The sequence below is a fragment of the Megalopta genalis genome, chromosome 4 (genome assembly GCF_051020955.1).
Source record: "Megalopta genalis isolate 19385.01 chromosome 4, iyMegGena1_principal, whole genome shotgun sequence".
Taxonomy (NCBI): Eukaryota; Metazoa; Arthropoda; class Insecta; order Hymenoptera; family Halictidae; genus Megalopta; species Megalopta genalis.
In genome coordinates this window covers 9,964,968-9,985,892 of record NC_135016.1, presented here as the reverse complement: position 1 = coordinate 9,985,892, position 20,925 = coordinate 9,964,968, and the positions used below count along the sequence as shown (strand labels likewise).

Below are 20,925 nucleotides of genomic sequence, written 5' to 3'. Positions count from 1 at the left end.
CACCATTTTGAAAGATGGTGCATCCTGCAAGCCGTGCAACCTACACCCACGCAAAGGTAAGCCGGTTGTGAAAACTCGGGCCACTACAACCACCCACGTTCCATTCCCATTGGCTGAGCCGTCCTCACCCATAAGATACCACACCACCCACGGCCCACGGACCCCGTTCAGGTCACTGTCAGACCTCTACACGGTGTCCCGAAAGTATCGGGTCATTTCATGAACTTTGTGCGTTAAACGATCATAGTTACGTTCATATGTCAGTCTAACTTTTGATTCTGTTTTTGGAATTTAGAAATGTCTGTCTCGATTGGATCATTCAATTAGTCCGACAATCCTGTTATAAGTAGACTGCGGGTTATATTTCATTTATGAAAAAATCGAGTAGGTAAAATTTTCAGTAGCTGCAAGATTGAAAGATTTTAAAGACGTTCATATATAATTTTCATTCTATAAAAATTGTTACAAGAAGAAACAACTTTCTGATTGATTTCTACTGCTTTCCAATTAACGCAGACAATTTTTATTTTACATAGAAATCCACCATTTAGTTATAACGGTTCAGAAATTTAACAGATCCCGTTTTTAACTTATCTCTGAGGTTACGACTAAATAAGTTATGTTATGTGTAACAAATAAGTTAACTATTTACGACGTCTAAATGAGGTATGTTATATTAATCGAGCTATGTCATGATAAGTAAAATCAAGTAAATAAATTATACGATACGTAACGTATAAATGATGTTACAACTAAATAATTGGGATAATATAAATTATTGTATACTGTAAATGGGATAATAACCAAATAAGTTAATGGATGCTGCATGTGCATGCACAATTTAATAACGACAAAACCTAGAAGGAGCATAAACTTCTTGAAACGTGTTAAAAAAAACTACAAGACACCTCGCCAATAATTTAAAGCAATTGAAAATGTATTTTAACAATTCGCACATCGTCGCTGAAGTCTGCTGACGCGATCCGTGTAATTCCGCGAAAATAATTTTATAAGCGACGTTCTTTCGGTGTAATTATTCTAATGACCCGCACGTATAGCTGATAGCCTCATCGGGGCTGGTTATCGAGTACCTACTACGACATACCTAAATACTTCGGAATTATTGCTGCAATGTTTACAGAACACTCGTTATCACACGCGAGGGCTACAATTGCCAATCGTTCTTTTTTTCTCTCATTAAATGGTTTTCTAGTCACTCAAGAGGAAGCCTGAAACGAATTCGTTAAATTAAGTAGTTATAATTTTTCGCAATTTTCTCTGGCGTAAAAAAATGATAAAACTTTTCCGCACATTCCACTTTATTTTTTGACATCTCAAGGTACATAAATTTTTTCACGTTACATTTTATTGTTTGAAAAAATGCAATGACTATGACAATACGTATGACAATTACGTAAAATTTGTACTTCAATAAAAATCACTCCTTTGTTCTTAGTGCCGTATATTATCATTCTTCCTGCATTTTTTGTTTTAAACAGGGGTTAGGATCATATGACGTTTTATTATGAAAAAAGCTCCGTTTTATTTTTTGTTCTAGACCGAAAGAAAAAGACTGCTAAGAACTCTGTCGACCGGGAGGTTCGTGGAGAAAAAGATTTATTATTTCAGTAAACGTCGATAAAATGTAAGGAAAACAAAATTAATGTACCTTGAAATGTCAAAGAATATACAGAGAAAGTGCCGAAAATCGTCATCAAAGTTCCACGTTGTAAAAAAATTGCCGAAAATCATCCTTATTTTAACGGCTTACTCGAGGTTCCACCCTTAAGGAGTTAAACTTCCCTAGCCTCTTGTCTTCTAGCAATCATGTAAAAATATTCACTGGGATCAGACTTGGGAGACCTCGACGAAGAAAATCAAGTATTGACGATACAATTGGCGTGAAGAAGATCAACAACTTTATTGTCACGGTGCAGACGAATAACATCTATATAAGTGACTCAAACTTGGAATTCGTTGGCTGTCCTCTTGATTCACCTTCGCTGGATCAGGTCAAGGCCTCCGTCCGTCGCGTAGTCGAGGGCCGAGGAACGGTTGATGGCGACGAGCCCCTAAAACAGAACAAGCATCAATAAATATCTAACGGTGCAATTCCGTCCGGCATAACCACAGAGCATGATCTCGGGCTGAACGGCAGGCAGCAGCGGGCTCCGCGGCGCGGCGTAGCGCGCGTGCACGCGACTTTCACGCGCGCAGGGACCAAAAGCCGCTTCTAATTTTCAATTCCATATTTTACCGTTGGATTATCAAGCCTGCACGGAGGAATTATAAATAATCTAATCTCGATCTTGCGTCCCGGGACACGCTTGCCAGGTTGCACGCCCGCGGGAGAACCCGTTCCCGCGCCATTTCTATGCGCGAGGCCCATGCGGTGCGCCTCCGCCGACCGTAGAACTGAACTATCGCGGGGCTCCTCCGCGATTAGAATCGCTCGAGGTGGTCGTGACTGACGGCACTATCGATGGAACGTCCTGTAGACGGCCGCCGACACTTCGGCTGTTCCCAGGCAAGGTCCTCGCCATGTCGGTTCCTTGGAAACAATTACGCCTGCTGGCTTATAATAACGAGCCGTTCTTCTGGAATCGTAGGTACATTTGTATACGTGCCGCGTACTCACACACCGAGCCGCTTTCCGCGCGAGCATGTGCCTCGGTTGCGAGCCGGTCCGCGCGCTACGAAGATGGATAGGCTCGTAAATCTATTGGCAGAGCGCATTCCCTCGTTTTCGCATCCTACTTTTTCCTTTTGCGCGGGCCCCGACCCTTCGGGGGCCCCCTCTCGCTCCGAGATTTATCGCCTAACGCCAAAATGCCGGGGGCACGTCTAACATGGCCCGGAATGAAGTTGGTTTACCTCCTTCCTGACTCCCGGGACATTCCGATGGCGGATCGACGTTCGATCAGGAAAAATCGGTGTTGTCGCGCCTCCTTGGCCTCCGACTACGCGATTTACAGATCAATCGATCGATCTAGCGTTTATTCCGAACTCGATAAGCTTACCATCGGTGGCTACGAACTGTTACATTTTAGCACGAGCAATTGGGGAGAACTGCCATGAATGGGACACTTTTGTTTAGGCAAAGATAGCTAAAGGAACTAGGCGACCTATCTAATTCTAGTTTGAAACGTTCGATAAATCAATTATTTTATTATAAGTATGTATAGTGTCAATGTGTTTTTCCTACGTTTACTCGCTTCGATTTTAATTTGTTTGGGAAGTGTATTTTGCCTCATTCATCAATTGGTTGCATTGAACAGGCATTGGTTGCATTGATCGTATTCATGAATAAGATCTTGGTATTAATTTTATGTGCACTGTTCTTTTATCCATTCTAAGTAGACATAATATTATATAGTAATCGTAAATTACATAAATCTCTTTGCAGCTTTGATAATCCTTTTAATAAAGAGGAACTGAAACAGTTTCAACAATAAAAGTATGTTGAAAAGGACTCCTCGAGTGCAAATATTATTTGCACAATCTGCGCTGTACAGCGGACAATGCAGAATAGAAAGAATTATTTTCCTCAAAGTCTCGAACGTTCAGTTTTGTGTAAATCAAAACCAATTCGTCGAGATTTCTAGTTTTCTGACAATGATTCCGGATGTCTATGATATCTGTGACACAGCCAGACTTTACAAACGCAATCATGTACTCGAAAACCGCACTCGGTGGGGTTCAACCGTCAGTGTACCCCCGGAGGGACGCATCTCGCAGAAATTTCTCGCAAAATTTTCACCGAATGCGCCAAGAGATTTCGAAGACGCGTAATTAGCCATCGAATGACTAGCATTTGTAGAAATGCAGGGACTTCCATTTGGAATATATGTATATCCTGAACGACCGATGGGAAATTGGAGAGAAGACGTGTCCTGACTCATGTGGGCCACAAGGCAAACGACTGTATACCGTATATACAATTATAGTAATGGCGGATGCTTTCCAGTTGTTTAAGAACGAAAGAATTATTAGAATTCCGCCGTTTCAATGGCGAGTCCGTCTGACGCGGTACGCAGGCTGTCACTCAAACGCCAATTTACGTATTCCAAACGTATTTCGCAAAATATTGGCTGTCACTCTTCCCCGGGAACCCTGCTATGGTCGCTTCGAAAACGTTTACGCGATCGATACTATCAAATTCGCGAAACGCTTGTAGTGGAGACGGTTCTCGTTTCTAGCAAAAATGCGTATTCGCGTGATGGTGGCTCGGGGCGCCATTTCTCTTCGTCTCCTTCCACCTGCATATCTATTTTCTTCATTTCGTACGAACACGTCCGGGCACAATTTTCGCTGAAAATTTTTGTGTTTTGCAAAAGACCGCCATTTCTCCATTGCTGATTTTCAACGTCTCTGTGGATTGTTCTCTTCAGTTTGCTTTCAATTGTCACTGCAGTTGGTTATTACACTGTGGACACTTGGTTCCAACATTTCTGTATCGTATCTCAAACTGCTTTGACCTGGTGACCAAATTACCATGTCGAATATTTGATAATAAACGTCCTCATCATGTACTATGTCGATTGACGAAGATTATGTAAAGCAGTAACATCTAAGACAATCAACAATAATATTCTATCTTCGATTTAACTTATTAAAACGTATATATAAATAAATTACGAAAACTTAAAATTTGACGTATGCGTTACATCAATCGTTGAAGGTCCGAGCACATCTGATGTAAAACAATGATACAGTGATATTCTATAATTGTTTGACCTGTTTAAAATATATGCAAACATGAAACTTGATATTTGTCCCTATTAGTTCATTTTGCTCAAATATGGATCAAGGTGATCCTCGATCAACGTCGAAGACAATTCTTATTCCAATCAGAAAATCGCGATGGACGTGCGAGAGATTCCGGCGAGGCGGCGCCGCCATGTTGACCGGCGCGGAGGAAGAAATCCATACAGCACGCGGCTCGAAATTTTCTTACGCAGGATCCGTAATAACCCAATAAATCAGGGTAGCCAGGCGGTGCAATTACGTCCCGCGGTTGAAGCTCGCAGAACCCAACCCTTCTCGTAAATATCGGGCTGCGCGACGGCGCAGCATCTTTTCTGGTCTGCTGTTTCTTTTCTGGCGGCCTTTTTTCTCGCTGGTCTCACGACCCCGAGGAGCTTAACCAGAGATCCTCTCTCTGGCCGCAGTACCCCGTGCGCACCGGGGTTGTCGATGATGTCTGTCTGCCGAATCCTCGTGGCCCTTTTTTCGCCTCTTTATCGCGTTCGCCAGCCGGGACGCATAGTGCAACCATGGGAACCAGCGCAACGGGCGAGAGTTAGACTTCGGAGGGTGAGGAGGAGGGGAGGGGGGGGGGGTTTAATTGCCGCCGAGCGATCTGTTAATTCCCAAGTGTCAGCTCCAGAAAGCGGCCCGGCGAAAAAAGCGTGCAGGCATGCAACAAAAGAGGATCCGAGGGGCTTGGCCGTGGTCGAGCGTGCGCGGACTCGGCTCGCGAAAATTTACGATATCCTAGATATCCTAGCCGTCTCGCGTGGAAAACGCAATAAATATCGCGCGCGTTATCTGCGCAACCTGTTACCACGCAAGCAAATGAAGATCGACAACGCGGCGCGTCTCCGCGGCCGCCGCCGCTGCAGCGTCCGCTAAGTGACCAAAATTACAGAGTCATTACATTGCATTGTGACATTTATTGCCTTCGGATAATACCGTGTCATTTAACTGCCAATACCGCCGTGCGTCTTCTTTAGCATCTTAATACGTTAGCTTAATGATTTATCGTGCGCGAACGTTGGCCAACCGGCGGAAACGACGATAACCAAAGACGACATTGTTAATCGCGTTTAAGCGACGCGGTCGCTCCGCTAAAATCGATTGTTTCCGTGAAAAATTGATCGTCGGAGCCCTTCGATCGTCCCCGTTTCATCCATCACGATGAGACGCTCGTTTTTCACGGCGTTTTTTTTTCAATTTTCTCGTACGCGTCTGTTTTGTTCGATGTTCGCACGCGCGGAGTCCTCGGGAGAACGTTAGGCGACGCGTCGTCGTTCAATCAAATCGCGATCGCTGAATGCACGCGGCGGGGCCCGATCGAGACCGGCCTGGAACCGCGGCCTGCGTAGTACCTACGGGTCTCTCGGTGTTGCACGCAGCAAATAAAACGAGCCGGCAGTCGACATCGAAATTATACGTATAGATGGCATTGATGTATGGCCGAGCGGGTTTTGATAGACCGGACGGCCCTCGCAGCCGAGTATAATCGCGCCGCAGCGCATCGTTTTCTCGCCGTCCCGGCCGGAGTCCTCCATTTTGAGTCTGGGCCTCGGTAACCTCGCCGTCACGGCCGTGAAGGTAGCTGATTATTGCCGCTGGTATTCTATCAGGCCGGTAGATAAATTTCATCCCTTCGTCGATACCATTACTGTCATCCCCCATAATTCTCGGCGTCCACCGCACGATAAAGCATCCTCAAAATCCGAGAAAAAAGATAGAAAAGAATGTTCCAAAGAGCAACGCGTGCCAGAATCACGCGAGAGGACGTAAAAAATCGTCGCCGGTTTTTTTTTCATTTTTCTTTCAGAAGATTTCTGGTTTCGCGGAAGGCTCGTACGTGTAGATCCGAGATTCGAATTCTCGCAGCGAAGAAGTTGCGAACTCGAAATCAGCAACAAGGTAGGGCAACGTTCATGTGGCGTGCCTATCGCAGGTAACGCTGCAACGGGCAAGTCTGTGGACGGAACCTCGGCCCCGGGATATAAATCTTCCGCCGACAGATGCGCCGCCCTCAACGTTCGCCATCGACCAACCAACCGACCAGAATTTCCGAGGGTAACGCCCTGAAAAACCAGACTCGCCTTGGATGCCGGCTGCATTTGCATGTCATTTCGTAAGCGATTACACCCACCCCGAATGCCGCGGTGCAGTCGAGAAACGCGAGAATCCCATTCAGCTGCGTAGATCTTCCGACGCGAATCTCTCGATACCTATCGGGACGCGTCTAGGAACGTCGAACTTCGATCGGAAATCGGGTCTGATGCGTCGATAACTGTTTCGCAACGCCTGGAAACACTTTTTTGGAAAGGTGCTCTTAGACGTCGTCGATGTCTGAATGTACAATCTGCAATTAACGCTAGAAGTACCGAAGATGATACGAACGGTTCAAAAGCTAATCGATGTAAGTCCATTTTTCTTTGAAAATGAATTATTTTTCGGTCGATGATTCGATTTAGTCGATTTTTTCATAAATAAGCAATAGATAGCAGCATTTATCTTGACCATGGAACGGGTAAACGGAATTGTTCAAAGGGAATTGTTGTTTCTGGAGAAACATTGACATTTTTCTTTCTTTTCTCTTCAGTTGTGCTTTGCTATATTGTAAAATCCTTATTTATCTCAATTTTAGAGTTAATGGACTTACACCGATTGGCTTCTGTGCTGTTCATGTGATTCGTTTCAAAGCTTTTGTGTTGTAATTGTTATTAACGAACTTTGGGTCTTTGTGAGATCCCTTATTTTCATTCATTCATCAGTTTTAAAGAAATCTGGAGGGAGAAAACTTTTCTGATATGGATCAGGATATCCCTTGACGTGCTCGTCTTCTTACAATTTAAGGACTTGTGTGCATCATAAGCGCATAAAGATACACTGTCTAGAATAATGTGTGTTCAATAAAATTGTAGAAAAAAGGAGATATATATCTAATGAAATGATCGAAGAACTAAACCCACACGTCATCTTAAACACTGAGAAAACGGAAAAACCTGCCGATCTTTCATCTCCGAAGTAGTTAAATTGCTATGCCGCCGCGAAAGCTTACTTCGTTCACAAAGAGTGCTCACAGTGAGTCCAGAACAGCTCTTAACCAATGAAATGTCACGAAATAAGTGAAATTTTTGCCGATAATAAAGCACTAATAAAATAATTAATGCATTGTTCGTCCACCACCGTGTTCTCCGACAATGCAGACACGGGATGTCTCAAATATTGCACGAATCGTCCTCAGAGTATAAAAATAAATTGAAATCTCGAGAAAATCATTTTTACAATTTTCGCAACGACGAAATCCAGTTAAGTTCGACCTTTTCCTGGCAGAGCGGCGTAGCGAGTGTGACGTGAAAATTGCTCAGCTGAATAGCCGACGTTTTTAATGGATCAAAATTTTATAACGGCAGCAGCGAGAGAAGTCATCGGAGCGTGTCTTGATTTAAAAAATAATCATTCTATCCGTTGGGGCTCGATGTTGAATAGACTTCGGCTGGGTGGAAGTCATGGAACTCCTCAAGCCGCGGAATCGCGTGTGAGCCACGCATTCATAAGTCCACAGGGAAAGAAAAGTTCGCTGTATGTATTATATGTACATATGTATACATACACGATACAATGGCGTGCGTATTGCACGCGGGTACTCTCCGCGCATAACGCGTGCAGACATCTCTCCCGATAATATTTTTCTGCCGTGGAATACACACGCATCCCGCGGAGCTGTCACGAATGCGAATGCAGCGAAGGCTGAGCCCAACCGCTGGGGATTCAACGAATCACGCAACGCGACTTCGTTCCGACGTTAATCTCCTCTCGCGCCTGAGATAATTTCATTAGTCTCATTACGAGGGACATACACGCGGCATGAATTTTATAGGACTCCGAAAGGAAACGAGAGATTCCGCTGCACAGTTGCAACGGGATCCTCTTCCTCTGGTACGCCGCACTTAATCCCGGCAATGATCTGATTAGCTTCTGCTAGGAAGAACCCGGACAATTTCGATCCACGATGATAGATATTATCTCCATCAATTGCAACAGGCATTAGTCAAACATTTCTTCTTCCTTTAATAATTTCAATGGATTGAAAATGCAGAAATTCTTTTAACCAATTAGCTGTCGCGATCTCTTTGAAAAGTGCACATGTTACAATATTGGATCAAGTTGCAATGGAATAACTGTATCGATTTTTAATTCTATTCATATTAATTAGTTATTTATTTACTTGACTTGACCAATTAGCTGGCGTCGACGAGTTTTCTATTCCTTCATAACAAGTATACTCGTGACAAAGATGCTAACTAGTTAATATTCCGATTGTTTTGAATTCCATCCACCCGTTTTCTTCGTAAATGCATAAAATCCGAAGTCTGCTCGTTAATAAACCGCGAATTCTGTGTACTTAAACAGGCAAGTAATAGAAATTTTAAACAGTAACAAAATTAGAAGCAATTAAGAACGCATCTTCCAGCATATTGAGGTTATCGAAGAGAACAAAAGTAAGCAAATGGTTTGCAATTAACGCAATTTTCCTTTTCCACAACACTCTGCAATCTATTCATCGATTACGAAACAGAATTTTATGTTCTGTTCTGTGTTCGATTTATCCACCCATCTAGCAGAAGACAAATGCGTACAGAGTGTTATTAATCGACTATTAATTGTAAACCTATTCGCCGACTCCAAACTATCCCAGGGCTATCCCCTATCTGTCCATCGGGTCTTCCCTCTGATATTGACCGACGACTCGTGTCAATATCAGCGATCTTTTATTCGATAATGGCAGGCCTGTTTTTCTTGCCAGATGCCTCCAATCCTGCCATTGTGCGACGGCGCGACGACCGATGAATATTCAAGAGGCGAACGAGTCCGGGAAGGCTTTATAACTTATGTTCACTGTCCGATTTTTCATTATACCGGCCTGACCGAGATAAAACGCGGGCACGCAGCTTCCTGGCCTCTCGAAAGTCGTAATTCTCCCCTCTCGGGCCTGGTAGACGGTGGCTGGGTTACTTTGATGCTAATTTATTCACGGTGCTACATTTTTATGTTCATATAATTCCGCTTGTTTTAATTAGTTATTCCTAACTGTCGCCCTGTTAAGAGGCACAGCTTCCAGATCGTCGGCGTTAAGGTTAATTGGAACGATCCGTCTTCCAGGAGCTGCACTCTGAGCTTGATGCCGCGGTGCAACATTGCAAACTCTTGCGGCAGGGTAGATATTTGGATATCGGATAATTGCATAAGCGAAGAACAATGTATAATAATTAATTTCCTGCGGACTAGCCAGCGGTTGAGTTAATCAGACCGGTTTGTCAAACAATTCGATGACTCGATGTAACATTCCTGCTTCATGCAACATTGTGAAGTATTGTGACAATGGGAACTTCGTGTGAAATAATTGCATAAGCAGAGAACAATGGTTATAGTTTTCTGCAGCATCGCAAGGTGTAGTATCCTGTACAAGAAAGACCCGCTACATTGCACAACGTTGTAAATTTTTGCGACGGCACGGAGCTTTGCATGCGATCATCCCTAAAGCAAAGAGCAATGTGTGCGGCGGATTGGATTTCCTTATTTTTCGGCAGGATCGCCAGGGGGTCACGGTGCACTCCAAGGCTCCGTCTCTCGGACTTCGGCGACTCGAGGTCGCAGAAACCCTGGACCCACCGTTGCAGAATTTGTGGAAGGGCGAATTACGTTTTCCTTGGCCGGCGAGGGGCCCGTCGGTGCCGGATCGCATTCGGTTGCGGAATTTTCGTGCGATCGTTCGGCGGGAGCTTAAGGTCCAGCGTCGGGCTTGGAGGTCGTGCATCACAAGAGTCTGGCAGGATAATAGCTCCCTCCTTCGAGGAGTCTTATTGCCGGACCATGCGCCAAGTGATTGATAGGCACCGAACTATAGAGCGGGGCAACGTGATATTTCGAAAGCCTACACACGCGGCTGGGAAGCAAGCCCCGGCTCGCAGAGCGTGGAGACGCTCGGTCCCGCGACTCTCGCCGCATGCGGAAATTCACGTGAGAAATCGAGCAGGTTTCAGCTCGACGGCAATTTTCCTAGGGCAACGGTGTTTCTTTAAACTGTAATGGAACGACCGGTCCCTTTTGTCTCCCGCGAGGGAGACACGCCGGGCGGCGTAATTTTTCATAAGAAAACTACTCTATACGGTCCCCTAACTAACCAGTTTTGCTACTCCGTAACGAGGGCCGTAACTTCGAGCATAAAAAGTGATATGATAATGCGAACGTCGTGTAGGAGAGACCGGATCGAAAGAATGCGCGTCCGGGGAGGGCTCGTTACCGTCGAATCGAAGAGTACCGAGTCCGGGCACGCATAATATCAGTAAGGTGGACGTCGATTGGACAGCTGCCGGGCTTATTTCGTTCTGCGCGCCAGGTGGAGCCACGGAACAGGCTGCGTGTGTGCACGGTGTCCACCGTGCATATCATTATGAAAATTGTATTCAAGAGGTGCAACTCGCGAAAGCAATGACGAATTACCTGTGCGCGAATCGAACACGCGATGGCCTGACGCGTGATTCAAAGACGATCGCGAAAGAGGTGGCAACCGAGGTGAACCCGACATTTGCCGCTGCCTCCTCGCGACACCGAAGCAGGGGAAGCTCTTTTGCTTCCTTGTTGCTCAACATAGACAGAAATAAAAACTGTTAAATTATAAGGCAATGATGCAAGCATCGGCTTGCGACGCGTCGTGGCAGTTCCTCGGCTTCCGACGACGCCAGCTTGCTCTATGAAGAAAACGTTCTTAACGCTATCAAGCAGTAATACTAACTGGCATGTACTGCTTCACGAAAGTGAGAAGACCGAATTTATTTGGAATTTGTAAAGCTTTTATTATAAAACTTGCTCCAATAATATGACTTGTTCAAGCGTTTTCCACGAAAGAGTCTCGGAATCTTTGCATAATTGCAAAATAAGTGTGGAGAAACAATTGCACAAATTCCGACAACATCAAAGTCTGTTGTATTAATGAAACCGGAATCAGAAAGCTAGAATTGATTACTGGAAATATTATTTTAACTCTCGCGTATTGTAAAAATCCTAGTAACGTTCAATTTATTCAATGCAATAAAAATGAATTTCAAAATTTGGTCAAACATTAGTGTCACCCACGTGTGGCTGACGCGAGACTCAACCTGTTAATCGTCGCATGCAGAATGCTTATGCGTTCATGTATTATTTTGCATTGTATTTTGCATTGTTACACTTTGAACAACGTTTGCAACATCGTTTTGGATCATCATACATTACGTTGTTAATTTCCTTCGATCGCCAAGCGAATTTTGTAGCAAGAAACTTGTCTTCCAGTTCAACATTTTTTGGATCAAGCATGGCTATGGTAATCTGCAAATCTGCATCAGTTAGGCAATTCCTTATCAAAACCTTATAAGGTTTTGGTAATAAGGTTATGACATTTAAGGCAAATAAGTAAAGGTATTATCGCGCTGTTAGCGAACGAAGAATGCGCAAACTTCTGCTCTCAGTGTTCTCATCCAGGCTTAGCTACCCGCAGGACCCCGAAAATGATTTCCAGCGAAGATGATGCATCCAGTAGAACCGAACGTGGATGTCCCGAAGGTTCCGAAGCGTGTCTGTGTCGGCTAGACATCGCTGTCGGGCTGGCACGCGTATCGACCAGGTAGGTGTAGGCTCTAAGGCTAGAAGCTGCCGCCGGAAACCATTCTTCCACCAACCGCCCTCTCGGTATCCTTTCCGGTGCGGAGACTGTAAATCTTTTCCAGCACGCCAACCGACACACGAGGTCCGCCCGAGTCCTCGAAACTGCCCTATTTTCACCGCCGCTATCGTTCCTTCGCCCTTCCTCCCGGAGCCGCTTTAGATCGCAGCAAACGATCAGTGAAAGGTTAGCATATACGGCGAAGAACTACGCCCTTAGAAGGAAAGCGGGGGTGTATCCGTCGGTGCACGGTAAACTATACCGTGGTTAGATTGTTTCAGCCGGCCGGTTATGAATATATTATTCGGTTTCGCTTTCGCTTCGATGGATCAGCTAATATTAGGTATCGCGTACCACGAAGGGTGTTTCTAATTGCACATGACACCGGCGCAACGTTTCCTTTAAGTCGATCACGGAACACCGGCGAAGTTTAGCTGCCTTCCTTGACGCGTAGCGTGTGCGAGCGGTTTGCGTTGGTATGCGTTCTAATTAGGTGTCGCGGAATTGTGGAATCCTTGCCGGACCGGAAACCGTCCGGAACCGATTGTCGATCGGTTTTCTCAACGGATCGAGGGTCAGTGTGTTGGATGTCTTTGGCAAACTTAAGGACGATTTCCTTTGTTGTAAAGAGGACAACAACGCCATCTTTTGAGCCAAATGAACAGCCGAATACATTGTAACAGGCAGATTTAGTCGCGCGCAGATCGTTGTACAAGATTGAAGTAATGCGTGCTGTTATCAGAACAATCCATTCCCATTAGCTTGCAATCCGAACGTTCTTAATGAAAGTGTGTGAGATACATATTCATCAGTAGGTACAAAGGTGAAGATGCCGAGAGAAATAGACACTAAACGGCGATCTTTCCCAACGTTCAGAACGTATTCGTAGGATGTACCAGGTTCGTTTCTTGCGACGATGTACAAAAGCGATTTTGTCGCTGTGTCTGATCGGAATGTAGCACGTTAATGTCTTAATTAAATGTCCCATCGCAATGTGCTAACTGCAAAATCATCGCTGTTCAACTGATTGACCAGCGATATAAGAAGCGAATCAAATCGGTGAGCAGTTTTCAGAATATCTTTGACAAAGTTGGAAGCACTTTCACTCGATGAAAGAAATTGCGTGAGATACATATTAGTGAATACAAATAGAAGATGCAGAGGGGAATCAGTCAATAAACGACGATGTTTTCAAGAAGTATGGAGCAGCGAGAAGAAGATGGCTTCAGTGAGAACGTTGTCCTACGTTTATCGCTACGAAATTTCAAATCCGAATGTAGCCTAAATCTATGTCCTAATTGAATATCCCATCAGCACGTTACAGTTGCAAAATTGATGTTGTTCATACGATTTGCCATCAATATATAAAGCAGAGTAAATGATCTCGACAGACAACCTGGGATCGACGACCATGAGAAGCAGCTTGATGACCTCTAACGATGTTCCCGGGCCCGAAGTGGGCTAAGGCTGCTCAGGGTCCTGTTCGCTGGCGAAAATTCGTGCCTAACGGTTTTCGCTAACTTATCGACCCGTTTGCAGCGTGATTGCTCCAGGCCGACCTGCGGTCGCGGGAACAGCGCTGCGGCAACCCTTCACGGTGGATAGGTCGCATGCCTTGCGGTCTCGAGTCTCGAGTCCCGCGAGAAAGCACACAGACCGAGAAGAAAACCGAAACGTGCTCGGATCTCGATCCGTTTCTGACGCCAGACGCCACATAATGGAGCCCTCGGCCCCGGTACCTGTACGCTCCCCGTCGTCCCGACGCTCTTTGTCTCCCGTTTCTTTCGGGTTTTACGTGGACGTTTCGGTCGCGGTGCCTCGCGGTGGCTCTCTCGCGCGTCTCTGGCCCGAAGGGGCCCCGAAAACCTAACCTCAAAACGCACGCGGATAATTGGGGATAATGTCGGGGTTGCCGGGGCCCCGTAATTGCACGAGGCCAGGCCCTTTCGAGGCTTCCCTTCCTTCCCCCAAACTCCATCCCCCTCCCCGTACCGCCGCGCCAGTTCGCCGCGGCGCAGTGCCTCGTTCTTCGGCACGCTGGGCCCTCGCGCTAGCTGTCTGTCCGTCCATCCGTCCGTCCAAGCTATACGTCCGTCTGTCGACCGCTTTCGCAGAACCCGATAGTACCTAATTCGTCGGTTTGTTTCGTGCTGCCGTGTTATTACGCGGTCCTGGCCCATGTAGCCGGCTTATGCGATCCGATGCCCCGGCCACGTTCCGCCGCGAAACACAGCCGGCTGTGACCTCGAAACTGGACCTCTGAGACACGTTTCGGGCCCTCGACATCTCTAACACGTAGCTCTGCTACTCCCGAACGATGGATCCTTGCTGGTAGCCGGCGACGTGCCCGCTAAACTGCTCGCAGCCAGAAAGGAGGCTCGAGGACACTGTCGAACACGTGTCTCTGTTACCCTCGAGTACCTTGTCTTGATTGTGGCATTCTGGGGGTTGAGGAGTCACTTATGGTGGAGGCAGAAGTCCTCCGTGCTAATACGTATGAAATGATGTAGCTATTGCACTAACCAGAATCATAAATGAGCCCTTTTCCGTGATGATAATTCCGATTATACATCTCTGCTACTTTTAAGCAGAGTTGTTTTTGTTGCAACGATCTGAGGGGAAAGATGCAACTGATGATCGTTTTATATGTCGTAGAACTTGCCTCATTTTGCAGATAACTCCTGGGGACAACGTGATTTAGAAAGAATACACGTGCAAGCGATTTCAGACATACATCTTTGCTATCCCTAAGCTTTCTACATTTACCGTAACAAATTGCAGAAGCAATTCATGCTAACATTGCGAGTCTCTTGTAGCAGATTACGCGTGCACTGAACTGAACAGAAGAAAAACTAGTCTCATTTTACAGAAAATATGTAAAGAATAAATGATTCCGTGAGAATCCATGTGAAAGCAATTTTAAACGTACGTGTTTGCTGCTCCTAAGCCTTCTACGTTTACTCTAACACATCGCAGCTTTGGAAACTCTCTTGTAGCAGGCAATGTATTCGTTGATCAGAACCAAAGATTAGTCTTATCTCGCAGAGAACGTGGAAACTATGTTAAACATGCATTATTACATCGCACGCACCAAAAATGCAATTATCGCGAATGATTTGTAAGCAGCGTATCCATCGAACAGATCGGAACCAGACGAAAAAAAAGACTTAAAAATCTCAGAACGCAATGTCTTCGCGCTTCCAGACCAAGTGAAATTACCAAGAGCATCGGGAGCGAAGTTAATTCGAATCGCAGGATTGGTAGTTAACGGGCCAGCTGGCCAGCTCGCAACCTAGTCGCAACATTGAAACGTTACACGAGCGCGAGGTACAGATCTGTCCGCAGTTTTGTCGCGATTAGAGCACCGTGGCAAGATTACACTCAACAACCTCGAATTACGTTGTCCCCATCGTGATCAAGTTTAATACAATTATCCAATCCACGGACAAGACCAGGGTAAACATTAACCCTCTGTGCTCTCACGCGGACCTATTACCCACACGTCTATAACGCGGTCTGCCGGGCCGGCGAGCGAAAACTTCAGCTGTTTGCGCCGGCCGTTAAACCCGCCGCGGAGAAAAAGTTTGAAAAAAGGCAAACGTGGGAAACACGGGAACGACAACGGGAGAAAAACGGTGAACTGAAATTCCGCGGGTAAACGTGGAAAATTGAGGCTCGGTGGCGGTCTCGCTGTTGAAAGAGACGGAATGCTCGGCCGGTAGCCGTCGCACCGCGACCATCACGGCGACCATTCGGCGGCTTCTAAGCAGGCGATGTTACAAATTAGCAGATAATCAATTAGTCCGAAACTTCCGGCGTGCTTGAGCAAACAAATGACAGAACTGGACGCGCGGCTCGTAAAATTTTTGGTAATTAAAGGCCTGTTGGGTCGCGGGGCGGGGTCAGGACCTGCTCTAGCGTCGGATCGTCGCTCTCGTGGACAGAGACAGTTGTAAGTACCGCCGGCAAAAAGTCCGTGAAGATCGGTTTCAACGTGACATACAAAACATGCCGCGCATCTGCATATAGATAGCGTACGCGGTGTAATAGAGACGTCGGAACGAATTTCGTTAGGAACTCTAGAATTCCACGGGGGCCGGCTGGCTTTCGTTGTCCGATTCGGACCAATGGTTTTCGGTTATTGAGCAATAGGGATCGTGATCGATGAGATCAGGCTGCGTTCTCGTTGAAGCGGGACACATCGGTACATTTAGGCTATCATTATCCGCATCTGCCGCGGCTGCCTCGCAAGATACAGAAGAAGCTGTAATTACCGGCTGAAACGTTGTGTATTCCTCTATGCTTGCGACCCGGTCTTTGTTTCCGCAGCTTCGGGGTCATCGTATTGTCGTTAGCGGCTCTCTCTCTCTCTCTCTCTCTCTCTCTCTCTCTCTCTCTCGGTCTAGCACGAAGGTAGCCATTTAGATGTCTGGAGACGACTTATGTCCGTAGATACTCCGTTTCCTCCAGAATTATCTAGCGTTCCGTCCGATTTCGAGGAAACGCATCAACGATCCGGCGGAGCTAGTCCTTTCCCCTTCAGCTTTGGGTATCGACGTCGGAAATCTACGTTCCTCGCCCACGCTAAAAATCGAGATACGCGAGATGCGGACCGATAGGATCTGGAAGAATGTCTACCGTCGCGTCGGGCAGGCTGAAACATTTCGCAATGGCGGAGTTCGAAGAAAAGCCGGCCGACGCTCGGCCGGCAATTTTATAAAAGAAGCGTCCTTGTGGCCGGCCAAGGCCACGTTTCAACGGCACAATGAAATCAAAAGGTGGAAGGAACGGCTCGCCTGCGGGAACATCGAAACCCGTGGACGGGTTCTGGTACATCGATCGTGAACGGGAGTCCGTTCGATAACTAGGAGGATCTTATCTCCGGGGCTCCCAGTTTCGACGGTCCTCGTACCTCGAACTCTTAAAAGGTGTACCCTCGAGGGGCGATCGTGCTTTGAGGGCGCCGCATCGCGCCAACCACGCCTCCTCCACCGTTATTTACCTCCGTCCTTTTCGCCCTTGCGGTTTTATTGCCTCCTTCTCCCCCTTTTTCATCGTTGGTCCAGCAAGCCCGGGAGCGATAGATATCCCCGGCATCAATAAGGATCCGACGGCTCCGGCAATTCCGTTCGCCGAGCGAGAAACCGCGGAATCCCAAACCGCTCGCCTTCAGTTTCTAGCGAAACCCGCGCGGTTTTGCGAACGCTCCGACGCGACGCGTCGAGTCGTTCTCGAGGCAGTCGCGTTCCATGCACCGTCAAAGCAAACAGCTTTCGGTTCACTAGGCCGAGAGACGTTTTGTCTCAGAAATAAAGGAACAAGGTTTTTAAGCACCGAAGTGAACAGCAAGCTACGCCCGCGCGGGCACCGTTCTTTCCAACGGGTATAAATCTCCCGTGACAGTGATGTCCGTGCCCGAGGCATGTCGGAGGTGCAGAAGAATTTGTCTGCGGCATAAAACGGGCCGTGGAGGAAGGTAGTGGCGTAGTAATTAGAAGGCAGGCAATAGATAAATGGAGCAACACCACCGGATTTTAAAGATCGTGGTCGACGACACACGTCTCCTGGCGCTTCTATCAACCGTTTAGTAATGTCATAGTTACCAGAATGCCGTTCAGAAAGCAGTTTCACGAGGTTCGTACGACTGCGGTACGACGAAAAGGCAATAATTCACAATTTCAGCGAGGATTGCTTCACTCCGAACAGCGAACAGCGTGGTACACGGTCACCAAAATGGCGGCTGATCGGCGTGTACGCGTTTCTTCTGCGAATGGTCACATATTTGGGCGAACCAGCAGAACTGCGGAGACACTTGGTAGACGGCACATCGGTAGAACACACGGACAGGCACAGGTGCACACCGATCATTATGTCACTTGTCATTGTGGGCTACGTGGAAGGGCGAGAGATCCGAGATATCTATAGCGCGGAGTTCGAGGAAACGGTGCTCAAGGTCGGCAAAATGGCGACCGGATAAATGCGCAGGCTGATCGATACGGTGACGGACGTGGACATGGTCCGTCTTGCCGTTGGGATTCAAAGGAACTCGGTAACACTTGCGGCGGTGTCGAGGTGACAAAACGGAACGCGCGCCGCCGATTCAAAGTCAGCGAGAGCGGAGCACACGGGACAGGCAGGTGTAACGCGCAGCGGCAGTAGACACCAACTGATCTCACATAACAACGGCCGATAAAATTGTTGCGTTTCCACCAAAAATTATCCTCTTTTTTTCCCTCGCGGTATAAAAAGTACAAAATTGTGGTAATTTAGCCCCCACCGCCGCCGTTGCGGCGATGCTCCGCTCGCTGCCCACGGGGAGGAGAGAGGTAACGAGCGCACAGGAACAAAAGAGAGAGAGAGAGAAAGAGAGAAAGAGAGAAAGAGAGAGAGAGAGAAAGAGGGAGAGGCGAGCCAGAGACGAACGAGGATAGAAAATGTTAGAGGAACGGAACGGCGGGACGACGAGGGGCGCAGGGAGGGGCAGGCAAAACGGGGGCCTTTTGCCCGTGAATACGCCGCACTAACAACACGGGACAATTACGGTTCAATATAGCTGACGTTAATAGCAACAGCAGGGGCGGCTTCACACGCTCGCCGTGCTCATCTTTACCCCTTATTCGTGGAAAAAGAAGTATACTCCGCTGAAATTATTCCGCGAGTTTACACCGCGCGTACGCGAACCGTGGACGCGTCGCATACACGCCGTACGAAGACGTAACATGTAAATTGGTCCCCTCTAATTGCAACTTTGCGAAACGATGACACTGTTATCGCGTGCACCGGCCGGGCCCGACCGTAGAAACTATTCAGGAACGTTCCCCGGCAATGTCGCCGCACTGACGATGGACTTTCGACGGCACCGGAGAGATCACTTTCGCAAGCCATCGAACGGGCCGCGTTCGATTTCGCAAGTACGGATACTCGAGAGTCGCCCTGTGCCGGCCGCTCGTGTGAACTCGCCCAGTGCTTAAAGCCACTGAGAAGGGGCATACTATGAAATTAGTATAATCACGATCAAAATTACTCGCACCGGGCTATGCTGGAACCACCAACCGCCGCTCAAATCGCCCGCCCCGCCATCGCCAATCAGCGATCGCGGGTCCGCGGCCATTTTGCGCGATGCGGCCTGCGCGTCGGAAGCCACGAATTGCCGCGAAAGCGGATAATCCCGGTGCACCGCGGTGCATACCGCCTTGCATTTCACCGTGCCCTTCGAGGACGCGATGAAGACGTCTCGCTTGGAACGGCCGCGGGTACAAGTTCCAACGCGCGGTACGCTCAGCGCGCGAAACGATAGACAAGCGTGCGCGGGTCAGGATCAGATAGCATTCGGTACAATAGCGACGCCGTGGCGGGCCGCGGTTCCTTTCCTTGTAAATGATAATCCGTTCCATTAAGTTCCCTTTGTGTCTTCGTACGTACGTGGCATTGCGCGTACAACCGCTCCGGCGCGGCGTTATTCTGTCGCGTTCAGGGAACGCTTTCCTTTCCTTTCCGTGTTCAGCTTACCGGGGAAAGGAGGAAAAAACGGCACGCAAGCCTCGGAGACCGCGGAACGTAATCGCGCTTCGAGGCCTCTCACGCAGGCTGGTACAAGGTTGTCGTCTTCCATTTACGGTACAGCCGTGCACCATGTAATTATAAGAACAAAATATTTAGACTGTTCTAACTGGCCGTACCAAGGCTGCGTGCACGGCCCCATGGTAATGACAATGTTCGCATGGATCCGTACCGGAGCGCTAAACAAACCTCGTTGCCTATCTCCCCTGCCGCCGATTCTTCTCCCTCAAATTAGTTAATGACTCTAATGACTCTAATGCGCCTGTAATTTACCAGAAGCCGTTAGGAGATCCGCGGCGGTGGAGGGGGTTCGGCACAGGGCGATAATCAGATAGTTTAAATTAATTCTCGCATTTTCCCTGATTGCCTCATCATAAACTAATTAGCAGCATCTGATAAAGTTCCAGCATTTTTCTCGGTGTCGTGCACGGACGGTGGACAACGTTGGCGAGTCGTTCGGCTTGGTGCAACACGCCTCAACCACTTGGGGTTTCCGTAGCGCGGTGTTACGTTTCGTTAAGTTGCGTCACATGGACTGGTCCCCTGATCATAGTCGCTAATTATCGGGGCTAGTCGGGACCAGAGGAGGCGGCCCGCGCCTCGCTCGCATTAAAAGTGGAAATAGAGGTGTAAGGGATCTGGCTCGTGCTTCATACCGTCGAAGAAATATCATTCGACACGGCTGTTGCCGTCGACGCCGACACGAAAGAGGAAGACGCTACCCGGGATCCTGGAAACGGATACTGCCACCGGATATCAACAAATCATCAACGTTCAGCGCCGGTTTTAAATTTCTAATCGCAAAACGCCCCGCCGAGAGAGTCCCGTCGGAATCACAGAACACGCGGATTACCGTTTTGACCATCCAGATTTGCATTGCTAAAACCAGATAAGAAGAAACCGGCGGATAGGGAGGAGGG

At 47.5% G+C, this 20,925-nt stretch overlaps 1 long non-coding RNA gene across 1 annotated transcript; it reads right to left on the bottom strand.

Annotated features, from left to right (window-relative positions):
* Window positions 1-1,902: 1,902 nt before the first annotated feature.
* LOC117224917 (uncharacterized) lies at window positions 1,903-19,479 on the bottom strand. Its single transcript, XR_004491370.2, has 2 exons — window positions 16,720-19,479; window positions 1,903-2,072 (listed from the first exon to the last, which is right to left on the bottom strand). It is a non-coding gene; the product is annotated as an uncharacterized LOC117224917 (long non-coding RNA).
* Between the last annotated feature and the right edge of the window lie 1,446 nt (window positions 19,480-20,925).